Source organism: Hippopotamus amphibius, chromosome 9 (genome assembly GCF_030028045.1).
Source record: "Hippopotamus amphibius kiboko isolate mHipAmp2 chromosome 9, mHipAmp2.hap2, whole genome shotgun sequence".
Lineage (NCBI taxonomy): Eukaryota > Metazoa > Chordata > Mammalia > Artiodactyla > Hippopotamidae > Hippopotamus > Hippopotamus amphibius.
This window is the reverse complement of record NC_080194.1, coordinates 73,388,202-73,406,618: the sequence shown is the minus strand read 5'-3', so window position 1 is coordinate 73,406,618 and position 18,417 is coordinate 73,388,202. Positions and strand designations below refer to the sequence as shown.

The 18,417-nt window shown below is 49.9% G+C and overlaps 1 protein-coding gene across 2 annotated transcripts in view; it reads left to right on the top strand.

Moving 5' to 3' along the window:
* Positions 1–14,563: 14,563 nt before the first annotated feature.
* CAPN5 (calpain 5) overlaps positions 14,564–18,417 on the top strand; it is a 54,739-nt gene continuing 50,885 nt past the window's right edge. Inside the window, exon 1 of one of the 2 annotated variants that reach the window (XM_057695354.1) lies at positions 14,564–14,676. The gene's annotated coding sequence lies outside the window, so the exon portion shown is untranslated. Of the gene's footprint in view, positions 14,677–15,327; positions 15,365–18,417 lie in introns of those variants that run through there. The other variant, XM_057695355.1, reaches the window with a different exon arrangement.

The following is an 18,417-nucleotide window of genomic DNA, read 5'->3' as shown; positions in this document are numbered from 1 at the left end:
GGCCGGGTGGGCCGCGCTGGGGTGGGGCTGGGGGGGGATGCGCAGCCTCCACATGTGATGCTTTTCTTGCTGAGCGCATCTTCCATGCTCTGGATACCTTCTGTCCTACCCAGCTTGGTAGGCTTGAATCCTAACTGCACTTTGGAATCACCTGGGCGAGGGGGGTGGAAAATTCCTACCTCCTGGCCTCATCTCCAACGGTTCTGATTGTCTTGGGTGCTCCGAGACTTCTAGGTGATTTTTAAGTTCCTCAGGTGATTGGAATGTGCAGGTAGGAATGAAGCTCACTGTGCTCCATCGGGTGGACCCAGCTCCATCGCCCCCTTTATGAGCCTTCCAGGGCACCCACCTCACGTCATTGTAGGCAATGGAGCAAGGGAGGTGTGAGGAGGCAGGATCAATCGTCACCTGCAGGTGTAGGACACATGAGTTGTTACTTCATCATTTTCTCCACAAATATGTGGAGCTTGATCGACAGCCATCAGATGCATTCCTCTCCCCTAGAAGTCAGTCTGCACCTGGGACCTAGAAAGCAACCCCCCACAGTCAAAGCTGAGGGTGTCTGGCATCCCCCTCGCACCCGGTTCTCCCCCACTACTCCCCAACCCCAATCCCCTGTGAGGCCAAGACCCCCCACTGTGCAAAGTGGAAATGGAGGCCCAGTCAGGGCAGCAACTAATCCAGGGCCATGTGGTCACTGGCAGATAACACACCGCGTCTCTGCTCGACGCTCACACTGACCGCAGCTAATGGCCTGTTCAGGTCTGGCCCATGCACACCTGCCCTGCCAGCACTCACTCCCAGGGGACAGAGACAAGCTTCTTGCTGGGATCTGGGCCTTAGGGTCAGCCAGCCTTGGGGAACCAACCTGGGAGTTCAGGGGTCAGTGTGGGGATGCTGCGGGGATCAGTCATGAGGAAACTAGGAAAGGCAAAGATTGGGGAATCTGGAAGACACTACTGAAAAAGCCTGTGGAAGGTCAATGTAGGGGGCTATGTTTGGGGGGTGGGGGTCTGATTAGTAACTGTAAAGGACAGTGATTAGAGAGTGAGCAGGGGCTACGGGAGTCTGTTGTGAACGTCCATGAGGAGGCTTGGGGGTCAGTGACCAGACTCTGAGGCTCAAGCAGTGGTTCTGACCTCCAGAAACTGCCAGTTGTTGGCAAAGTACAAAAATCAAGGAAACAGCTCAAGAGTGAGGCATAAATGTGTGCTGTCAAGGTCTTAACTATGTAAGGTAGACAAGAAGGACTGAGCTTCAAGGAGGAGATCCAGGATGAGAAGCCAGGAGAGCAACCAGATGCCTTCCCTGCCCTCAGAACAAGGTCCAGTCCTCCTGGCTTGTGGACTCCATCTGCCAGAACCATGTGCGGCGCCCTTTGTCAGGCCCCCTCCTGCCCCTGCATCTTCGCACAGCTCTGATCCCTTTGACTGGAAATGTCCGCCAACCACCGCTGTCCATGTCTCTTGTATCAATGAGGATGTCTGCAGCGGAGGCTGTCCACCAAACTCTGCTACCCCCTTCTTCCTGGGCACACACCTAGACTGCACTTCCCAGACCCCCTTGCAATGAGGCGTAGGCATCTGATCAGGCTGTTTTCATGGCTGTGTGGGGTTGTGACGAGGGCCACTCCTGGACCCAGGCCTCACTTGTGCTCACTTTCCCCTTCCCCCAGATTGGAACATGGATCGACTTGTGACCCTGAAGATGAGGACAACACCCCAGGCCTAGGCCTGGATTTCTCAACCTTGACACTATTGCCATTTTGGACAGTTCCTGTGCATGGGAGAACATTTAGCTATATCCCTGTCCTCTGCCCACAAGATGCCAGCATCACACCCTGAGTCATGACAACCAAAAATATCTCTGAATGTTGCCAAATGTACTCTGGTGAGCAAAGTCACCTCTGGTGGAAACCACTGGCTTAGAGGAAGGCAAGGAAATAAGAGGGCTTCCTAGTTCACTACAGGGAGCAGGACTGCTCGTGGACTGACCTGGAATACTCAGCTCAAACTATTGAGAAGAACAAAATAAACCTTTATGTTTCTCGAGCCTCTGGGGTTTTGTTCGGACTTTGTTAGGGCAGCTTTGCCTTATCCCAGGTGACCTAACATGTCCTCTCTGATCCCTGTTTCTCCCCAACCAGACTGACAGTTCCCAGAGGGAGGGACCATGTCTGAATCACGTCGGGTGATAGCCCATGGAAGGGGCCCTGGCATCCTGCAGGTGCACTCTTGGCTCTGGGAGGTGGAGGGAGCAGGAGGAAGAGGCACCATCCAAGCACCCTTTCTACAGCCCCGGCCATGGGTTCCCCAGAGCTGTGGCCACTCGTCCTTTGTCAACCTCGCTTCTGAGCAAGGTCTGACTCATAGTAAATACTTCCTAAATGCTTCAGGGGTGAACAAATGAGTGGATGGGTGCCCATCTGTCCCAGTGGTGTGAACTCTATCCATCAGGACAGTGTGTTAGTTTCCTATAGCTCCTGTAACAAGTTACCACAGACTTTGTGGCTTAAGTGCGCACGCGCGCGCACACACACACACACACACACACACACACACACACACACACAGACACAGACACACAGTCATTATCTTACAGTCCTACATATCAGAAGTCCAAAATGAGTCTTGTTGGGCTAAAAATCAGTGTCAGCAGGTCTACATTCCTTCTGGAGGTTCTAGGGCAGAATTTGTTCCCCTGCCTTTTCCAGCTTCTAGAGTCTGCCCACATACTTTGGTTTGTGGCTGCCTTCCATCTTCAAAGCCAGCAGTCGCATCATTCTGACCTCTGCTTCCGCTGGTCCCATATCCTCTGACTCTCTTGCCTCCCCTTTCATCTATAAGGAAATCTTATAATCACTCTTGTAATTACTCTTGTAATCACACTGAGTCTGCCAGGATTATCTTACTGTCTTCAGCAACTGTGATCAGCAACCTTCATTCCATCTATAATCTTAATTCCCCTTTCCCATGTAACCTAACATATCCATAGGCTTCAGGGATTATGGCCTAGACGTATTTTGGGGGCCATTATTTTGCTTATCACAGTGTCCAATAAATATTTGTTGAATAAATGAACAGTAATGAAATAATGAACAAAAATTAATAAATTAACAAATGTGATTCCTTCACACAGACCTCCCTGATATGAACTCTCATTGTGGACAGCTGCGTATCATTAACACTGAATTCTCTTACCCCTCTTGCCATTATCAAGTGCTTGTAACAGACAAGAAAACAAGAACGCTGAGGCCGGGAGTCCTTGAAAAAGTCTGAATTCTGTGCTTTGACCACTTCCATTTCTCCAACAGGCAGGTGAATTATCCCCACTTTATGGGTAAAGAGACTAAGATTCAGGAACCTCACAGCTCAGAAGAGTCAGAATTTATAGGCCTGCTTTGCACTTTGGGTCCTGGCCACTCCGTCTCTGAAACTGGGATGCTCATGTCACCAGGTCCAGTGAAGGCCCACGGCCCGCGCATGCCTGGCACCACCTGATGTCACATATTTCCCCTCCCCTCCCCTGGCCCTGACCAAGTTCACCCCGCCTGGCTCATAGGGCTCCTTTGCACCCCGTGGCCACCAGGGGGCGCGCCCTTCACACAGTTTCCCCGCGGAGGCTGGCGGCTGGTCCTTGGGTGAGGTAAATCTGGGCCCGGAGAGTCTGTGCTCCCAACTCCCTTCACCAGGCAAGCCTACCTGACAAGGACCCCACGAGCAAGCAAAATGATAGGGCTGGCTACAATGCAGATGCAAAATCCTACACCAAATGCTAGTAGACAATGTGGCAATAGACAATGTGAAAAGAATATCAGAGGACCTAGATGGATTTATCCCAGAAATTTGAGGTGGACTTAGCATTAGAAAAGGAATCAGAATATACGGGTAAAAAAGGAATATCCATCACTGTGGTACATCACATCAAGAGAAATATGAATATCTCAGATGTGTGTGTGTGGGGAAATGTTTGATAAAATTCAACATCCATTCGTGATTGAAAGAAAATCTTAATAAAAAGTGAAAGCATTTCCTTTATGAGTCGGAAAAGACTAGATGTGCCTATCATCACCACTGTTCAATATTGTCCGAGGCTAGAGGCACTGCAAGGGAAGGTAAAGATTTAAAATGATGGTGAGGGAACACCCTGGCAGTCCAGAAGTGACGACTCTGCCCTTTCACTGCTGAGGGCATGGCTGGTCTGAGAACTAAGATCTCACAAGCCATGCCGGCAGCCAGAAAATGAAAAATAAAAAAATAAAATGATAATGACTTGAAAAAAGAAAGAAAATTATCAAAACTTCAGAGGCTTGCAACCCTATCAGATCCCATTTCCCCACAAAATTAACACTATACTCCCTGTCCTGAAATGAAATTCATAGAGAATATAATCTGTCCACACATACATTTCCCAAAAATCAATATAATTCTTTTACTGTAATATAAAAGGTTAATAAAAGAAAAATAAAATAATATGAATTATGATGTATAAATTCTTAGGCACAACAAAAAATTCCCTTACAAATTTTCGCATCTCCCCCCAGGGGGCAGTATACCTCGTTAAGAAACATTAGCCTACTTACAAAACCCACCAAAATACACACACAAATCCTAAGTTAATTAATTAAAATAATTTTTAAATGTACCAAGTATTCCAGTACAAAATCAAAGTACAAAAATCAATTTAACTTCTATATAGTAGTAACCAGCAATCAGGAAAAGTCATTTTGTAAAAGTAACATTTATAATAGAAATGAAAATGTACCTAGGACTAAATCTAAAAGTGATGCAAGAAAAAAAAGTTAAGATTTTTTTTTTAAACATCTAAGTTAATGTATAGAGATATCATGTTATAAAGCACCTCCAGGCCCCTGACTTCCTTGTATCCTCACCCCATCCAGGGAACAGGGATTATAATCATCCCCATTGGGCAGATGTGGAGACTGAGGCCCAGGTAAGTGGATGACTTGCCCAAAGTCACCAAGTCTGCTGGGCCCAGGCCTCCTTCTGCCATTCCTGGGCCCTGACCACTGCCCCAGGCACCGTGGCTGCCTTCCACCACACCCAGAGCCAAAGGCTGCAGCTGCACAAGGCCAGAGGCTTGGTCTCGAGGCTCCAGAGAGGAGGCAGACAGCAGTTTAAGACACACACACACACACACAGACATAACATTGTGTCTGCATCAGAGGAAAACCTCCTCAGCCCCACCCATCTCAGTGGCACTTGGGAGCAGGAGGCAGCAGCCCTTTGAGGCAGGAGGTGAGGGTGGAGCTCAAACATAAGGCCCCACCTCAGTTTCCCCCACACCTGTGCCATACATACCCCCTCCCTCAAACCCGGAAGAAAAGAGCAAATAATGATTCTGGGGAAACAGAAGTCGGAGCCTGAACCCTGCCCCCAGCCCCGATGGAAGGGAAAGCGGGCCTGAAAGGGGCAGGGGTTCCAGCGTCGCACAGTGAGGGCCACAGGCCAGACCCCCAGCTCGGAATGCAGCCCCGGCGCGGCGACACTCTGGAGTTGGAACGATAACGACTGAGAGTGCTTGTCTGTCTGGGGGGCCCTGAGTGAAGCCCCTTACGTCGCTGCGAGCCGAGTGAGGACGCCACCCCTCAAGGCTGCGCTCAGCGCGGGAGCCTGAAGCCGGGAGAGCAGGACCACCTGCAGCTCAGCGGGCTGCCCCGGGGGCGGGGGGCGGGGCGGGGCTGTCAGTCTCTTAGCCTCGAATCAACATTGTAACAATTTTTAGATCCTGCCGCTCTCCACCCTGGGACGGCCATTTACAGAATAATTCTGTAGTGGGGACGACCCTCTCCTCCCCTCCAGCCTCGACTCAGCCTGGTCTCGGAGGAACAAACAGGCCCATTAACCTATTTTCTCTGCAGAAGAGCAGTCTTTCTGGAAGGTTAGTTCTCATACTCCCAAGAACACAGAAATGACGTCCGTTTTTAGTGTCTTTTTTTTTTTTTTTTTTTTCTTTAATCCCGGTCTCAAGAGTTTGGAGCTATAGATAAGAGATTGGATTTGTGTGCTAGAAAGTTCATTTGGGTGTGGGAGAAGGGATCTGAGGGGCAGGAGGGGTCCTGAGGAGAATGAGGAGGTGATGAGCAGGGGACCTGGGAGAGAGGAAGAAGTGGAGGGTGTCCAGGGCTCAGGGGAGGTGGAATGGGCAGGGCATGGACCCTGGTTGGGGGGGGCAGTGGGAGGGGAGGGGAGTGCGTATCAGGGCAGACAGGAAGGCTGGCTCAGGTCTGGCTCTTGGGGTGGGGTGACTGGTGCCGGGAGGGGTCCAGCCGAGGGGGGCTCTGCGGGCCCAGCCCATGGAGAATGAGTTGTCCTCGGAGCCTGGGGGGCACGGAGGGTCCCTCACACGACACCCCCACTTCCTGGGGTCCTACCCTCAGTCATCCCCACAGCTACCAAGCATGCGACAGAGGATAGGAGGCCCTGAGTGTCTTCAGAATGTTCTACGCTAGGTGTCAGCTATGCTCCCCTGCCCCTCCGGCCCCTCCCCTCATCCCCTCCATAGCAGCTGCATGTGGGCTGGAGGCATTGCCTCAGCTCTTACTACAGGACCCAGACTGACCATCCCACCCCTGTGTGAGCAGCGCTGGGCTCTGCACAGTGAGGAGAAGGGAGCCCCCCCCACTCTCAGAGGTGGGGGACAGCTGCCTGCATGGCCTGAGTCTCCTGACATAGCCCCCCACCCAATCCCGGCTCAAACGGGTGTCCAGAGGGCCTGCCGCAGTGGGGTACGTGCTCCCTCTCTCCCTTCAGGGCCCTCCCAGGTGCCAGACTACCTGAAACCTTCTACTAAATCCAAAACCTCCTTAGGCATATGAGCTCCTATCCCTAGGTGCCCCAGGGGACACCAGGTGCGCCTCTCCCTGGCTGCCCTCTGAACCTAAATGTCTTTTAAGGCCCAACCAGGACCCTCTGGGCACCCCGTTCAGCAGTATGTCCCCCCTGCGCCTCACTCCCACTCCCCATCTCAGGGCTGAGCTGGAGCCCAGAGCACAGCCAGAACCCCCTTGGCGGGGGTGGGTGGGAGTGTGGACTCTGCCCAAGGGAGGGCCATGGGCGGGTGCCACCTCCTCTGGGTCCCAGATGGTCCAGGAAGGACCCACCCACTTTTACTCCCCCACTCCACCTGCTGGTGCTCACCTGGGCAGGACATTAGAGAATTCTGGAACCCTTGGATCCAGCTGCCGCCCCTTGGTAGGGGGCTCTGGGCGCCAGATCCACGTGAGCTCTGTCTGCCTGCTGAGGCTGTGGGCAGCATATTTCCACCAAGAGAATCTCTGGGATCTGCAACTCACAGGGCTCGATGGGGAGGATCGAGGTTCTCATGTGGGTGCTCTGGGCTCTTTGGGAAACTGTCTGGTAGTTTCTCAAAAAGTGTCACATGGCGTTACTCTGTGACCCAGTGATTCCATTCCTAGGTATTTACCCAAGGGAATTGAAATGTCCCACAAAAACTTGTACTTGAGTGTTCATAGCAGCATTATCCATAATAGCCCCAAAGTAGAAAAATTCCAAATGTCCATCAGAGGATGACTGGATAAGCAAAATGTGGTAAATACACATAGTGGAATATTATCCAGCCATGAAACAGAAGGAAGTTCTGATTCGTGCTACAGCATCAGTGAACCATGAAAATAGTATGCTAAGTGAAAGAAGCCAGGTTCTGTTCATATGAAATGTCCATAATAGGCAAATCCGTAGGGACAGAAAGCAGATTAGTGGTTGCCAGGAGTTGGGGGAAGGGGTGAATGGGGATTGGCTGCTAATGGGTACAGGATTTCTTATTGGGGTGATGAAAATGTTCTGGAATTAGGTAGTGGCAGTGATCGCTCAACTTTGTAAATAGACTAAAATCCACTGAATTTTACACTGTAAGAGGATGATTTTTATGGTATGTAAATTATATCTCAATAATAAACATTTAAACGATACAGTCAGAGAAGTGGCACTCCCTCCCTCTCCCTGCTCTCCCAGCCCCGTTCCTACATCTCTCCAACCCCATCCACCGCCCCCATCTCTCCACTGTCTCATCTGTTCCTCCTGTATTTCCTGTGCACAAATGAGCAGACACCTGTGTATGTTCTTACAGGCTCTTCCTTACAGGAAGAGGAGCATACTATATGTAGATATATATGTATATATAGAGATATATACGTGTATGTGTATATATAGATGCTCTTGACCTTTGCTTTTTTTCACTTAATAGTGTCTGCTGAAATTCATGCCATATAAATCCAGAGATTTTCCTCATTCTTTTTATTTTTTTATTTTTTATTTTTCAACGGCTAGTGCTCCTGTGTCTGGATATGCTGTAGTTTTTCTAACCACTCTCCATATATGAGTACATTGTTCTCAATATTTTGCACTTAAAAAGTAATGCTTCAATGAAAAACCTATTGCATATGTATTTTCACATTGTTGGAGGTTTATCTTAAGGATAAATTCCTCGAAGTGGAATTGCTGGTTTAAAGGGTGAACATATATTTAATTTTGTTAGGTATTGCCAAATTTCCCTCGAGAGGATTGCACCAATTTGCATTCCCATCAGCAGTGTAGTCAGGCGCCTGTTCCCCCACAAGCTTGCAAGCAGAATGTGTTGTGATATTTTTATTTTTTGGTCATTCTGATAGGTGAGAAATGGTACCTATCTCAGTATTGTTTTAATTTGCCTTACTCAAAGTGTCCTTGGGCATTTTTTCCCCGTATGTTTGAGGGCCATTTTAATATCTTTTCTGGTGAATTGTCTCTTCATGCCTTTCCCCTCATTTTACTACTGGATTTTTGAGTTTTGTTCTCAATTTTTAATAGTTACTTATGTGTTAAGGATATCTGCCCTTTGTCTGTGGTATTATGTTGTGAATATTTTCTTCCTGTTTCTCAGTTGTTGGTGGACTTTGTTTATGGTGTTTTGTGTCATGCAAGGCTTTAAAATTTTCACATAATTAAATTTATTGGTCTTTTTTTTTATGTCCTCTGGGTTTTGAGTCATAGTTAGAAAGCCCTTCCCAACATCAAAGTTAAAGAGGAAGCCCCCCATGTTTTCTTCTTGTCTTCGTGTGGTTTTAGTTTTCACACTTAGGGCCCTAATCCATGTAGTTTATTCTTTTGCTGGGTGTGACATATGGGTTTAATTTTATGTTTTTCCAAATGGCTACCCAGTTGTCCCAGTACCATTTATAACAAAGTTCATTTTTAGTACATATCAAAGGTGACATCTCAAATCACTGGGATAAAGATGTATTTGGGTCTGTTTCTAAATTTCTACTATTGCAATTTGTCTATTCATGCACCAGTGCCACCCATTTTTAATTACAGAAGCTTTTATTTTTTTAATGCCCGCTAAAGCTATTTCCTTCTCATAGTTTTTCTTTTCCAGTATTTTCCTACCTAATCCTTGCATGTTTATCTTTCCATATGGACTTTGCAACTCATCTGTCTTCATAAGACAGGTTGCTGGTATTTCTATTGGGATTTGCCAGTTAACTTAGGGAGAACTGACATCTTTATAATGTTGACTTGTACTATCCAAGAACAGGAGATGTCTTTCCATTTGTTCTTTGTTAGTGTCTTTTAAGAATGTTTTAAAATTTACCTCATGTAGGTTTTATGCCTTTCTCATTAAATTTGTTCCTAAGCATTTAATCTTTTTTTTTTTATTATTATGAAAAGGGTTTTCTCTACCCTTATGACTTCTGTTTATTGTTTGTACATGTAAAGGCCATTGAATTTTGTATTTGAATTTTTATTCTGCTACTTCATTGAACTCTTTTACTATTTGAATTAGTTTTATCGTTGGTTCTCTGGGTTGTTGTTTTTGTTTTGTTTTGTTTTTTCCAGGTATAACATTATATCATCTGCAAATAGATATAGTTTTTTTTTTTCTTCTTTACTCAGTCTTAGGTCTTAAATTGATTTATTTTGTCTAATTGCATTGGCTAATACCTCTAATACAATGTGGAATAGTGGTGTAGATAGTGGCTATTCTTGCCTTGTTCCTGATCTTAGTGGAAATGCTTCCAGTGTTTCTTGATTAAATAAGATGTTGGCTTTAGGACTACATTTTATCGTGTTGAGAACATATCCCTCACTTCCTATTTCATTGAGTGTTTTTATCGTGAATTGGTATTGAATTTTTTTAAAGGTTTTCTTGGCATCTATAGAAAAAACACGAAAAAAAATCAAATTGTACACTTTAAATATATGCAGTTTATTGTATGCCAATTATATCTCAATAAAATTCTATTTAAGAGGAAAGAAAAAAGAAAATACAAAGATCCATTTTGTCATCATGAGTTTCAGAGTGTAAACAAATTAAAAGAATGCTATTTTTGGCTCCTGAAGGAAAAAGAAACAAAAAGAAAAAAATTATGATTTTCCCCTTAGGTTTTTAATGTGCTACATACTTGTTATGGGTTGAATTGTGTCTCCCCCAAAGATGTTGAAGTCTAACTTCCAGGGCCTCATAATGTAAATTTTGAAAATAGGGTCTTTACGGAGGTGATCAAATTAAAATGAGGTCATTAGGTGGATCCTAATCCAATATGTCTGGTGTCCTTATAAACAGGGGAAATTTGGACACAGAGATAGACAGACACACAGGGAGAACACATGTGAACATGAAGGCATAGGTCATGGAGTAGTGTCTATAAGCTAAAGAACACTAAAGATTGCCACCAAACCACCTGAAGCTAAGAGAAAGGCACAGAGCAGATTCTCCCTCATGGCCCTCAGAAAGACCCAACCCTGATGACACATTGATCTTGAACTTCTAGCCTCCAGATCTGTGAGACAATAAATTTCTGTGTTTAAGTTGCCCAGTTTGTGGTACCTTGTCAGGGCAGCCCTAGCACACTGATGCCATTAATGGATTTCCTAATATTAAACCAACTTTGTATTCCTGGAATAAATCCCACTTGGTTTTGACTGGTTCTTAATAATATCCAGGATACTAACAAAATATAAGCAGTGTTTCAGAATAACATGGAATTAAGAGCAACTCAAAGTTCATTTTGTCCTTCATATCCCTATTTTCCATGGTGTCTACTCTCCCTTGGAGTCCAATGGGACTCTCTTATTTCCTGAACTCTCAGGAAAATACCATTAGTTCTGTGTGTCCTGAAAATTTCTGTGCATCCAACTCCACTCCTCTCCCTGTAATTCCTATCCCCTTGACTAGATGGGTGTGGGGGAACTGGTTAACATGGCTACTTGAATATTCCACCCCAAGACACCAGGCATTAAGAGCATCCATGTTGAGCCATTTCCCATGCCAAGGGGCTTCCTTTAGGGTTCTCAAACAATAGCTAGGTACTTAGATCTGTTGGGATTTTTAAAAGAAATTATTATTATAAGAATTTTACTTGGGACTTCCCTGGTAGTGCAGTGGGTAAGAATCCAACTGCCAATGCAGGGGACACGGGTTCAACCCCTGGGTGGAGAAGATCCCACATGCCGTGGAGCAACTAAGCCGGTGTGCCACAACTACTGAGCCTGTGCTCTAGAGCCCACAAGGCACAACTACTGAGGCTATACGCTGCAACTACTGAAGCCCATGTGCCTAGAGCCCATGCTCCACAACAAGAGAAGCCACTGCAATGAAAGGCCTGTGCACCGAAAGGAAGAGTAGCCCCTGCTCGCCACAACTAAAGAAAGCCCGTGAGCAGCAACGAAGACCCAATGCAAAAAAAAAAAAAGGAAAAGAAAAAAAATTCACTTGGGAAACTCTGTTACATACAGGAGCGTGAAGATAGGGTTTTTTTGTTTGTTTTTTGTTTTTTTGCGGGCATTTTTTTTAATTTAAAAAAATTTACTTCTAGAATTGCTTAAAACAGTAGTTCCTAGGGTTTTTTGGATTAAGGTCCATTTTGGGGGGGGTTGTTTTTATTTCATAATTATTTTATTAGCAAACCGTTATTACAACAAAACATTACTCTCAAAATATCACACTTTTCCTAGGTGTGAAAAGATTTGCTAAAAGAAAACTTTGTGAAAGATTATCTTCAAATAGTTGCTATATACAAAAGTTGGGGGGGGCGGGGTCCTTTCTTGAAGATATGGGCTTGCTGGCCTGCAGCAAACAAGATTCTCTCCAGGGCTCTGGTGGGTGGAGGCTATGGAGTCCTGCAGAACTAGGAAGAGGGAACTAGGTCAGCTCAGGGTGACAGACACCCCCCCCGCCCCGCCAAGAGGAGCAGAAAGGGCTGCCCTGGGAGGGAATGAGCTCCCAGATGCAGCAGAGGTTGGACAGTCAGTCAAGGAGCCATCAGAGGTGACTTTTCCCTGGGGGAGAGAAGAGGAGGAGGTGAAGAGAGGAGGAGGAGGAGGACACGAGTGGAATCAGACAAGGTAGGAAGGATCTCAGTTCTGCCATTTCCCAATTGTGTGACTGGGGCATCTCATGAGGCTCAGTTCTGTCATCTGTAAACTGTAATGAGGGCTCCTTCCAAGGGTGGTTTCGAGAATTAAATGGGAAAAGCACCTACACAGCAGGCCCTGTGATGGTACCATTCGGTGAATCAGTTTATAACCACTGACCAGCAGGGACCTGGGGCCAGAGCATCATCAGTGCCCCGCCCCTTCCCCAATTTTTTGGGAGCCCAGGCTCTTTCTGGCTTGTCTGGAAACCACCTCTCTCAACCCCCAACAAGAGCAGAGCCAATGCCTCCCCCACTCCTTCACGCTGGCTGCCCTGAACAGGTCACTGTCCCTCTCTAGTTCTCTTTCCTCATCTGTCAGAGAAGGTGGGCGCTGCCAGAGATGTGCTCTGAGGTGGGCCCTTCCAGGTCTAACATCCTAGGATGGCTGGGTTTCTAACCAGCCATGTGTGCATGTCTCTGCTCCTGGGGACCCAGTGTCTTCACAAAATGAGAGGGCTGGGCTACACGAAAATAACATGGAGAGCACTTCCTTCAAGCCAGGGCCCACTCTAGGGCTTTTACATGGCTCAGTCCATTTAATCCCCACAACAATCCCATGGAGTGGGTGTTTGTATAATAATTTTATAAGTGAGGTGACTCAGACATAGAGAGTTTGAGTCACTTGTCTAAGGTCACACAGCTAATATGACCCAGGCAGTGAATCCAGTGTACATTCTTACAACCACCACAAAACACTCTCGTGGCTCCAACACTCTGAAATACAAAAGGGGCCTGAGATCCTGTGAACTCCACCACTGTGTGGGCTGAAGCAGCCAGGTTTTCTCAGACATGACCCCAGCTCCGCTTTTGAACATGTGGGAGTTGCCCAGCTCAGAGGCAGTGCTGCCTGACACCCTATGTGGTAGGGCCTTATCAGACCCCACTGCTTGCCTGTACCTGTTCATCACACACTTCTGCTAGAAGCCCATTTTACAGACAGGAAAATGAGGCTCTGAAAGGATAGAGGACTTGTCTGGATCACACAGCCAGTAACTGGCAGTGTGAGGACATAAACCCAGACCTGCCTGGCTTCACCAAGTAGTACTGCCTTCCCCAGAACAAGCCTCAGCCTCGCCCTCCTGGAGGCTCCACCACTAACTCCAAGAGAGGCAGCACAAGTTTAGGACCCTGGAAGAGACACAAACAGCCAGGTGGGAATGCTGAAGATGTGGTGGAGACATGGCATTAGAGCCAGGCCTGATATCAAGACATGCCACGTAGAGAGGCAAGGAAGAGCTTGTCAAACTGTACAGATCACCATTAGAGGAGGTCTGAGGATGAGAGGAGCGCTGCGGGCTTGGGGATGCTGCAGCCCAGGACAGGGGCAGTGGATTGGGGTCCACGTGGGGGAGTCAGGCAGGGACACAGTCTTGGAACATTGTTCTGTGGGTAGTGGCTCATGGCTGCATATTTGCAAGGCTCTGTAAGGGGCTGGAGCTACACTCAGGGGAGAGCTATGAGGTGGTGGAAGACGCCTGATTGGTCAGAGTGACTTAGAGGTACACTGGGAACACTGGAGGGAGAGATGGATGGGCTGACCCAGGCCTCAGATGGGCATAACAAACACACTTGCCCCGCCTCCCAGAGCCCCTACTGTGTGCTACAAACCTTCTCAATCTTATTTGGGAAATATGCTCTTCCTGCTGTCCTCCCATCACAGCATATTGAGTAAATAAATACTCAGTACGGGCCTGGAGCTAGCTTTCCGCATCTGACAAGGGCCCTCTTTGTGATTCCTGGGGTCTGGGTCCCGCTCCTCCGTTTCCATCCCGAATCTTGGGGATGGATATGGACAGGGAGGTAGGGGAGAGATGGGCGCTCGCCTCTTGGAGTCCTTCTTTTCCCAGCCCCCTGCCTCGGTGCCGATCTAGGCTAGGCCCGGAGGGACTCCCGGAGATGTTGGGAGCGGGGGACGGAGAACGCTCGGGCCGAGCCGCGCGGGCCCCCAAGTCCTCCTCCACTCCCTGCGTGTTCTCCTCCCAGCTCGGCGCCAGCTCGCATGCGCAGCAGTCCTGGCCCTCCCGCCCCTCTGGAAACCGCGCCTCTGTCTCCCAGTGGGCGGAGGCCGCGGGGCGGGGCGGGCCGCCCGGGAGTCCTAGCTCCAGCCCCGCCCCAGGCCAGCCCCGGCTGATCTCCCGCAGGAGTCGGAGGCCGCTGAGGGGGGCCGGTCCAGCCTCCGCTCCAGCGCCGGCGCCGAGCTCTGCATCTCGGAGTCCGCTGGGCCCGCGGCGGCGCGGCAGGTAGGAGGCGCTGCGCAGAGGGAGGCGTGTGCAAGCGCGCGTGTGCTCGTGTGTGTGTTTCGGGTGTGGGTGTGGGGGGGGTGTGTATGTGGGCGCCGCGGGGGCCAGCGCGTGCCCTGTGACCACGAATTGGTGGGGGTGGGGGTGCACATCCCACAGCCAGGGGCGAAGGAGGTGAGCGCTGGCTTTGAGGCCCCGGGGGGCGGGCACCTCCAGGATCCGCCCAGGCCCCGGGGGTTCGTCCCCACCCCCGCCCGCCGCGAGGGGCCTCTTTCCACTGCACCGGAGTGTTCCCGGGCTGGTTTCCTAGTTCGTACGCGCTGGGGTTTAGCTCCCGGGGCTTGACCGGCGTTTCCCCTGCTCTTCCTCACAGCTCTCCTTTCCTGCCCCTTCCCGGCCCTCCACCCGTTCAATTCCACGACCCCTCCCGGGTGCCTCCCCATCCCCCGGCTTGGGAAAGGGGGCAAGGCCAAGGCCGATTCCCTTCTTGACCCTTTCCCCAGGTTGAATAGGGGCCTTTTTCCTGGGCTGCTGGGCTTGGGTGTGTGTGCGAGGGGGCCAGGGAGGCGGGGAGAGCTGGGGGAGAATGGATCTGGGGCTTCTCTGATCCTGCCTCTCCCTTTCAGAGCTGGGACTCTGAGGAGACCCACCTGGGTTCCAGAGGTGACGCAGGACAGATCATTAACAGGTGCCGGGTTCCCTCCAGCCTTCATTTCATGTAGTGGGATTGAGCCCCAGACCCCACAGGGTTGAGGAGAGTGAGGCCCAGCGGGTGAAGTAAGCCACTGTTGCTCTCAGGGCTGCTGAACCAGATTTGCACCTGGGTTGCCCTGGCTCTCAAACCAAAATCCTCTCCCTGCATCAGCAGTGGAGAGAGAAGTGCCAAGGGCAATTATTCCTAAGATTCTTGGGAGGGAGAAGTCTGGGCAGACTTCCTGGAAGAGGGGGTTGGAGGGTCGGGCTCAGCCTACTCTATGAGTGTGAGGCCTCCTGAGGGAACTACTGTGTTCTGCTGCAAGAACTGAGACCCTTCCACCCAGGGTCTTTGGGTCTGGCCTTTGCTGCAGTCCCCAGAGTCCTGGGGTGGGGGTGGGGAGGCCTGGCTACTTTCCCGGGCTGAGGGCCGGGCAGGGTGGGTCCAGCTGTTGCTGCTTCAGGCCAGAGCTGGGAGCTGAAAAGTAGAGGTACTTAGGCGGGGCCATTGCCTTGAAGAACCTCTCTTCTGACTGATGAGGCAGATGGGTCAAACCGAGAAGCCCCTGCCCAGGGTTGCACCCAGTGCTGGGAACCAGTCCCTGCAAGGAGCTGGGGAAGGTTTCACTGCAGAGGATATATTGGTGCTGGGTGCTAAAGGATGAAAAGTTCACCAAGCAGAAAAGAAAGGGCAGGGCACTGTAGGCCGAGGGAATAGATGGGTAAAGGCCTGGAATCACAGTCCATGGGGAGGGGCATTAAATCATCAGATGTGTATCCCAGAAGGGTCATCTTTGGCGCTGCGGTGGGCGAGTTGCTATGGAGGCCAGTGAGGAGGAGGCCAGAGCAGGGAGAAGCCCTTTCCTCTTTCCCCTCACCTCTCCCCTCTCCAGCTGCCCACCCCGGGCTAGGCTTGGCACCTGAGGAGGGGATCTGATAGGGCTTCCCAGAGCCTGCACAGAAGAGGCGGGGTGGGTAGCATGAGGAAGGGTGGATTGGGGAGCCCTATGTGAGATGGAGCTACCACTGGGGGTGGAGCGGGTTTGGGGGAAGTTGATGAGGTGTGAGAGGCCTGTGGGGGAGGCTGTCGGGGGTGACATCCAGGACACTGCTCGCAGGCCAGTGCTGTCTCTAGCTGCTCCTGCTCCTGCCTTCCCTGCAGGCTCTCAGGACAGCCCTGCAGCCCTGATCCCTGAATGGGAGGCCCTCCTGGAGCCCCCAGTGGGCACAGAGAAGCCTGTCTCCATGACCTCTCCTACCTGCAGGGCCTGTCATTGTGTCAAGCTTCCTCCTTGCTGAGACTGGCTCTGCACTTGACCTTGAGGCAGGGAACTTTCCCTGTGAGTCTCAGTTTCCTCATATGCGAAATGGGGGTAAATGCCTCCTAATCACAGGGATTTAGGGGTTGATGATGAGGTTAAATCCTGTCACTAAAAGTACTTTACGAAGTATGTGGTGTTTGGTAGTCATTGTAACTAATACTAACTAATAATATGGAGGGACAACCCAAGAAAGGAGGGGCCGACTTTGGGAGAAGAAGGGTGAAAAGAAATAGGGTCTCTCCCACTGAAGTGGAAGCTGCTCTTGGCTTCAGTGGTTGAGAACTGTGGCCACCTCAGCCCTCCTGTGGGCGGGCGTGCTGTCTGGGGCCTGGCAGGTGGGAAGTCTGTCTGCTGCTGGTCTCACCGCACCCCTGCCTTTCTCTGCCCCACTGTCCTCAAGTGTTTTGAGTGCCCTTAGAAGCCTCTCCCTTCAACCCCTCCAGCCCCTCCAGAGACATCTTCTGCCCCTTCACGCATTGCCCTTTCTGCTGAAAACATTCTTTGGCTGGCAGTGGTCCTCCTGGGCTTGCCTTCAGGGCCCCCGACTCTGCAGCTTCTCCTCCTCCTTGGGTTGATGGTGATGCCCTGAGATTGCCTCACTTCAGTTCAGGCTGAGCTGCCGACTTTGCTTTGGCCTCAGGCCTTGCCTTTCCCTGCTCACTAGTGGCAAAATGGGCCAAGTCCCTTTGGGGTTCTAATCCAGGATGTTTTAGAAAGCCAGCCTTCAGGCTTGGATGGAGGAAGTTGTGAAATGTGAGCATTTGTTTGCCTGTGATGGCCTGAGTTTTTGCTCCCTGTTCTAATTGTTCAGGGTTGTGTGTCTAGGGGCCCTGGCTTTCCCGGGGCTGGGGGTGTGAGGGTGCCACTGGCTGAGGCTATGATGGCCTGTGGGTGTGCACTGTGGTTTTCTGCCGCAGTGGTGCGTGTGGTCAGCTGTGGGACAAGGTGCTGGTGGCCAGAGCAGACCAAGCCCATCCATTGGTACCCAGCTGGCCAGAATTATCAGGGTGTGCCCAGGATGGCCTCAGGGTCCTGCGCCCGGGGAACAAAAGGCAGAGAGTCTGCTGGCTTGGTCTGCCTGTTCCTGCCCAGCCAGCCCTTGCCCCAGTGCCCCCTGCTGAGTAACTTCTGCCAGTCAGAATGAGGTGGTGGGACTCAACTGGTTTGTTATTAATAATAGTAACTAAGACACTGAAGCTTGGGGTGACTTTGTTTTCCATTGGAGCAGTTCACGGAGTAACACCTTCATCCTCCCTCCTTCCCTCCCTCCCTCACCCACTCACTTGCTTGAGCAGGAGAGAGGTGTGAGGCTACGTACTTACCCACAGGAACGGTATTCATCGCATTCACTTCCTATCGCTGCTGTAATAAATTAACACAAATTTAGTGGCTTAAAACAACACAAATTTATTCTCTTACTGTTTTGGAGGTCGAAAGTCTGAAAAGAGTCTTGTGGGCTAAAGTCAAGGTGTCAGGCTGGCTCCTTCCTGAGGCTCCAGGGGAGCCTCTGTTCCTGGTGGCTGTCAGTGTTCCTCGTGGCCTCCTCACCCCAGTTTCTCTACTTCCGTAGTCGTATTGCCTTTTCCTCTTTTGGAGTCAAATTTCCTCTTTTGGAATCAAAGCCCCCCCCCCTTTTTAAAAATAAATTTATTTACTTTATTTATTGGCTGTGTTGGGTCTTCGTTGCTGCGTGGGGGCTTTCTCTAGTTGTGTTGAATGGGGGCTA